A 6,660-nucleotide genomic window follows, 5' to 3' on the forward strand; every position below is an offset into this window, starting at 1 on the left:
GGGTTGTCATTTCATCTTACGTAAAAAGGTTCGAGTTACAAATCAAGAACTTACAAACATTCCACTAATCGAGCCTAAAAAAATAAAGACTGTTTGAACTGAGTAATTGGGATAGGGTGCTTGGGTTGTCATCCTAGTCGCGTAAAAATGTTTGACCGTGTTTAAAAATTTTCTTATCGCGTGATTAATTTATAACACCTTCCAAATTTTGGATTCAAACTCAATTTAGTGAAATGATTTAGTTCACATATTTCAGTTTTATGACACTTGTTTATCAATTTGATTTCCATTTGGAATTAAATAGAATTATTTTTTTCTTCCAAAGTTGGTGCGTAATTAGTATATTGTTGTTTCATTTTCATTTCTTTGTCCTTTACCAAAATTTGTCTAATTGCCTTTCAAACCCTTTCCCTTCCCAATTTCCTCCATTATCATCAAATCACCTTTCAAAACCTATGAAGCATGATTAAATCCATGTTTCACTAAATTCCATCTTAGCTTTAAGCCAATGTTCTTTTTGGTCGGGAATCGTCAGATACGTATCCATACTAAAAATCTTTTCAATCAGTAATCACATTTTTCCTAAGTATCAAGATTGGCAACTCATCCCTTAAAGTTAACTTGATTTCAAGTCAAAAAGTGCGCATTGGGTTTGAGTCGTGTTTGCTGACAGTTGGAGAAACGAGCAGCCGTGCTATATTTGAATATCAGAGAACAAATCATAGAAGAAGTGATTGGGTTTAAACGACCTATGCGGTTGAGGCTTTTAATTTTAGTTGGGTTCTTCAGATGCGCAAGGCTGTCGGAATCTTGAATTGGGAACACATGTATCTCGGTTAGATAATCGGTAAGGGTTGGTTTGTAGGTCATACCGGAACGAGCTATGAGAGGACGAATTGACGGTTAGGATGTTCTTAACTGCTATAACCAGCTTATTGTTTGAAGGAGAAAATTAATTTTCAAGGATCGATTCAAAAATTCGGAATCCACCGAGTCTAGGGCTAAGGCTTATTATCTTTGATTACAAAATCCGAATTTAATTTCTAATTTATTTAATTATTTATCTATGTTGTTTCAATTATTTAGTTTCTAAACATTTCAAAACTCCCCTAATTTACTTGTTTATTCTTCAGTAGGTCTATTTGGAGTTGTAGGCACGATTATAGCCACGACTATCGACACAATAGAAATTCTGATCACAAGTTAAATGCAAAATTTGATTATAATACCAATCCCTATGGACTCAACCCTATTACTACTATTTACTACTATTTAGAGTTATTTTGTAGGAATTATTGTTGGTGGTTCGATGCCCATCAGCAAGTGAAGTGAGAGCATCTACTTCATGTACTCTTGCTACTTATCTTCCTAAAGTTGCTCTATTGGTTGACCACTGGTAATTCTTACTAGTGATTCTCTCAATAATCTCATAAGCCTCATTATAAAACTTAAAAAGAAGTGTTCCATTTGTATAAGCATCTATTATCATCCTTGTGTGTGCATTGAGACCATTGTAAAACATCTCTAGTTGGGTGCAATGAGGGATTCTGTGATATGACATTTTCACAATAATTCTTTGAATCTCTCCCACGCTTCATACAAGGATTCATCATCCATTTTTTGGAAGGTAGTAATCTCGTTTCACAACTTAGCATTTCTTGCTAGGTGGAAAGTATTTCATTAGGAAGCCTTCTTCCATTTCTTGCTATGTAGAAATTGGATCGAGTGGCAATGGATTTAACTAGGCTAAGCTCTATCCTTTAGTGAATATGGAAACAACTTTAGCCTTAGTGCATCCTCGGTTACTCTGACCATTTTGAAGAAGTCACTTACCTCCATAAAAAATCTGAGGTGAAGGTGAGGATCTTCAGTAGGCATTCCACTGTACTGGCCCACTGTTTGAAGGATTTGGAACATAACATGCTTCAGCTTAAATTGTTATGCGTCAATCTTAGGCCTTCTAATTCTCGAATTAAGCTCATGAAAAAGCGGCACAACATACTGTCTTAAGGCTCGATCCTTGTCATTAGCAGCAAGGATAGGATTTTGAGCATGATTTGCTCAATTTCCTTGGTCTTGGTTTTCAAGGTTCATCTCTTCGATTTGTCTTTGAATTGCTTGTCTTCTCCTTTGCCTAAAAGTTTTTTCAATTTTGGGATCTACTGAGAGTAAGTCAATAATATGATCAATACTCATAAAAACTTGAACAAAATAATTAAATTAAAATTCAATAGAAAAATAGACCAAAATGAAAAATTAATAATTTCACAAATAATATCTTTTAAACAGTCCTCGACAATGGCGCCAAAAACTTGAAACGATGGAATGTGCAAGTGTACACAATCCTGACAAGTAATAAAGTGATAAGTATACTGAGTTATCATCTCCAGAGGGACTGTACAAGCAAATGTTTATGAAATATTGATGCAAATTGGTAGCAGAAAAAAATATTTTGAAGGAAGTGAGCTATTAACTAAGTATTAAATTAGACTAAGATGTAAAGTGAAATAAAATGAAGATTTTAACAAGTTTAATCAATATGACATAGATGTGTTAGATTTATTTCATTCCTTGACTTAGAATTATAAAAACAATGTTTATATATGTTATGGATAATTCCATGGCAACTTGGTCCTTTGGTAACCGATGCAAACATACTTATTAAGATCGATTAATCTTTCTAGCATATGTCTATGTTAAATTAATTAATTAATTTTTATAAGTAGACATAAGACAGAGTGAAGTAACAATTTATTTCTATACTAAAACAAATTTAATCATAACAATCTTTAGGTTATGCAAGGCAATAGTATTGGTTAATACTATTACTTATTTAATCTAATTTTACACTTAAAAAGATTAAACATGCACTATTTAGATGTTGTGTCAATTAATTATAATTATAATTTGATTAAATAATTAATTCAATTGCAATCTTATACTTATAATGAAAAAATAACATAGGCATGATTTTATTTAAATGAACAAATTACCAAGGCCTATAACATCACAAACACAATTTCAATAATTTAAATAGGTGGAATTTAATCAATCTAACACAAACACAATTTTATTCATTTTAATTAAATCGGAAGAATAAAAACAATTAGCATTCATGTTTATAATCTCAAAACAAATTAATAAGAGATAAGAGAAGGAAACTAGAAGACAAATCCAGTGTTTTTCGGGGTCAAACTAGTGTGGTCCCCTTCTTTCTTCTACTTTGTTTTACTAATCAAGGGCCTCCAAGATATTGGTTGCTTCTGTTTAAAGGACTTGCACGGCTCTTTTTCAAGAGGGAAAAATCAAAAATGAGAGAAGGAAAATGGGAGAGCAAATAGGAGAAGATGAATGAGAAGAAAGGATGAATGGTGAGTGAATGAGTGAATCGTTGAAAGGCAAGGAGGGTGGCTATTTATACAAGTTTGATGTGGCTAAAAATAGCATGGGAGAGCCTTGATTTTCTCCTTGTAACATCCCAAAATAGGGCCTAGTCGGAACAGTGGTTTCAGGACCACAAATCTGACATTTAAATATTTGTTTTATGATTATTATAAGGCCTAGAATATGAAAATATGCATGTGTTAAAGTTTCATAAAGTAATTCTACGAGTAAGGCGTCCAATTGGAAAATAAGAACCAAATAGAAAAAATTGCAAAACTTGGATTCTAGAAGCGATTTGCATGAAATTGCTTTAGATTATTAATCAGAAGGTCTTAAAGAGTAATTTTCCCAATTTCTAAGTTTTTGGACAAAAATGGGCATGCATAGAAAATTTTGGAAGTTTAGTAAGGAGGGGCATTTTGGTCATTTGGTAATAAGATCAATAAAAAGGGAAAATGAAGGCAAAAATCAGCCATCTTCTCCCTTGTACCAGTCAAAATTCTCAAGCCCTCCATAACTAGGATTTTCAACATTTTCAAGCTCAATAGTAAGTGACTCCTAGCCCCGTTTTTAATGTTCTTTGTATTTTGGAGATCCTTGTAACATGTTCTCCCCATTTCTACCTATATTTTAAGCTAGGGTTCATGTATGCAAAGTGACCCATGTGTGACATGTTTTTTCTTTGAAGTTTATGGGAGAATATGAAAGTTAGATGTGTGTTAAACATCTTTTCCTAAGTGATTTTCATGAAAAGCCCTTAAAAGGACCTTTTTGCAAAAGGTACAAAATATGTGGTAGAAATGTGAAGTAGAGGAAAATGTGGGCTAGTATGAATTTATAATGCATTCTTCTAGGCTTGGGTAACCAAGGAATTGTATGTATATCATTTTACGAGCCTAGGGATTAAATCGTAAATAATATGAAAGGCTAGGGGCAAAATGGTCATTTTGTCTAGGGGTGAAATTTAGCTCGAAAAGAATAATATGAGATATTGATAATTCATTTTTATTGTTATAGACCCCGAGGAGAAAATTTCAGAGGTCGATCGAGGAAAACAAAAGGTTTCAGAATAATCAAAACGCGAAAATCGACACAAATACCAGGTAAGTTCGAATAACTTAAGGTAAACCCATAATATGCCTAAATGCATGTTTTATGAATGTGTGATTGTTTTATATAATGATGGCATAAAAGAAATCCATGAAATGTGTTAATAATAATAATGACAAGATGATAAATGTCCAGTTGAAGTTAAAAGGGAAATTCGATGGATAAACGATGGCTTACTTGACTTGAGATCCTGCATGTGTTGCAGAAAAGAGATTTAGCCCGGACAGGTAATCCATTGATCTCAAATATAGGAAGATCTAGCCTGGACGAGTGTTCCTTGAGTGATCGAGCCTCTCGAAGAATATGTGTACATTAAGGATTTAGCCCGGACGGGTAATCCCATTAGGGTCTGAATTTAGCGGTAATTCAGATCCGAGCTCATTAAGGGTGTTTGTCACTATAAGGGATTTAGCCTAGACTGGTAATCCTGACAACACTCCATGAGTTTATATTATAGGGGATTTAGCCTAGACTAGTAATCCCATCATAAGATGTGAGGTTCGCGGGAGTGTATACTTGAGAAGATCACTCTTATGACTTAACGGTAAAGGGATAATCCATCGAGATTTTCGATGTACTCAACGGGATTAACATGAGGTATAGAAATAAAATTTTTGGATGATGAGCTCATCTAAGACAAATTACATGATGAATTATTGTGGGACTAACTTGATGTTTGAGTGCATGTAATAGGAGGCTATCCTATATTTATTGGATTGGTTGTCTAACATGGTTGTATGCTAATTAATCGGCAAGTTTACTTTCCAGTTATTCAGGCTTACTAAGCATGTAAATGCTTACCCCTCTCTTTTCCCTATCTTACAGAGCTCAAGGACTCATAGAGATTGGAAGACAGTTGGAGTATTGTCAACACTATCTATTTGTCCTGTTTTGGTATATAGATACTTCTATTTTGTTACAATGGCATGTATAGGTTTGTGGTTACTTGGTGTAATATGTTATTGGTTGACCAATGTAAAGGCTTAAATGTTAAACTTATTCTTTTTGGAATATGGCCATAAGACATGGCTCATTTTGTTGTAGGTTATGACCTACCAACCATGTATGTTTATTTTAGAAATGTTTTTGTGATGATTAAATATGGTATATCATAAATAGGCATTCGTAATATGGTCAAAATATTTGGAAATGGTTAGGCCATAATTGGAAATGAATTGTAATAATAAGCCAAGCCTAAATATGTTTCAATGGGACGGAAATCCTTATTATAAAAAGAGGATAATTGAGTATGTATTTAATCGATGAGATGAGGTTGACATGAAATAGATTCATTGATGATAGTCCTTGAGTATATTTGGGTCATGTTAAATGCAATTGGGGTTCTTATATGTGAGGAAATGATGAGGGTGACCATTGGCTTGAAATTATAGCCTAAAAAGGGTCCACACGGGTAGACACACGGGCGTGTGCCTAGGCCATGTGTGACACACGGTCAGCCCCATGGGCGTGTGGTACGGTCGCGTGTTCCTTGTACCTAAATTTTTTTTTAGTCAGAATGCATGGTAGTAAAAAACACGGAAAGAGACACGGCTGTGTGTCTCAACCATGTGGAGGGCACGGCCTAGCACACGAGCGTGTATCTTGGCCGTGTGCCCCTAAATACATGCTAACGTCATAAACAGAATGTCTGGGTTTTTGGACACGGGCATGCCTAGGCCGTGTGAAAGACACAGGCCAGAGACACGGGCATGTGCTTGGCTGTGTGAAAACCCCTGTAGGTTTAAAATAGAAAATAAATTCAATTAATTCTACACGGGTTAGGGACACGGACGTGTCCTAAAACACACGGGCATGTGCATTGTCTCCACACGAGCTTGTGAGGTTTAACCTAAAAAAATTTCCTAAAATTTTCTTACATTCTCAGTTTAGTCCTGGACCATTTTTTAATGTATGTTTTGGGTCTCGTAGGTCCATAATAGGGACACTAAGATGTTGTTTGATTGGTTTTAATTTGGAACGAAATTTTATGCCCTGTAGTTTTCGAAAATGTCCAAGTATGTGTCTGGTAACACCTCGTACCTGGTCCCGGTCTTGGGTACGGGTAAGGGGTATTACACTCCTCCCATGGCCGGCTCATGATATTAGGAAGAGGGGTTGAGATGGTTTTGCTAAATTTAGCTTGGTGCCAGGAAGTGAAGCCTTGAA

General features: G+C 34.9%; 1 non-coding gene across 1 annotated transcript; it reads left to right on the top strand.

Annotated features, from left to right (window-relative positions):
- Positions 1-1,544: 1,544 nt before the first annotated feature.
- LOC128285051 (small nucleolar RNA R71) lies at positions 1,545-1,649 on the top strand. Its single transcript, XR_008275466.1, has one exon. It is a non-coding gene; the product is annotated as a small nucleolar RNA R71 (small nucleolar RNA).
- The last annotated feature ends 5,011 nt before the right edge of the window (positions 1,650-6,660 follow it).

This window comes from Gossypium arboreum, chromosome 11 (assembly GCF_025698485.1).
Source record: "Gossypium arboreum isolate Shixiya-1 chromosome 11, ASM2569848v2, whole genome shotgun sequence".
In the NCBI taxonomy this organism is placed as follows: Eukaryota; Viridiplantae; Streptophyta; class Magnoliopsida; order Malvales; family Malvaceae; genus Gossypium; species Gossypium arboreum.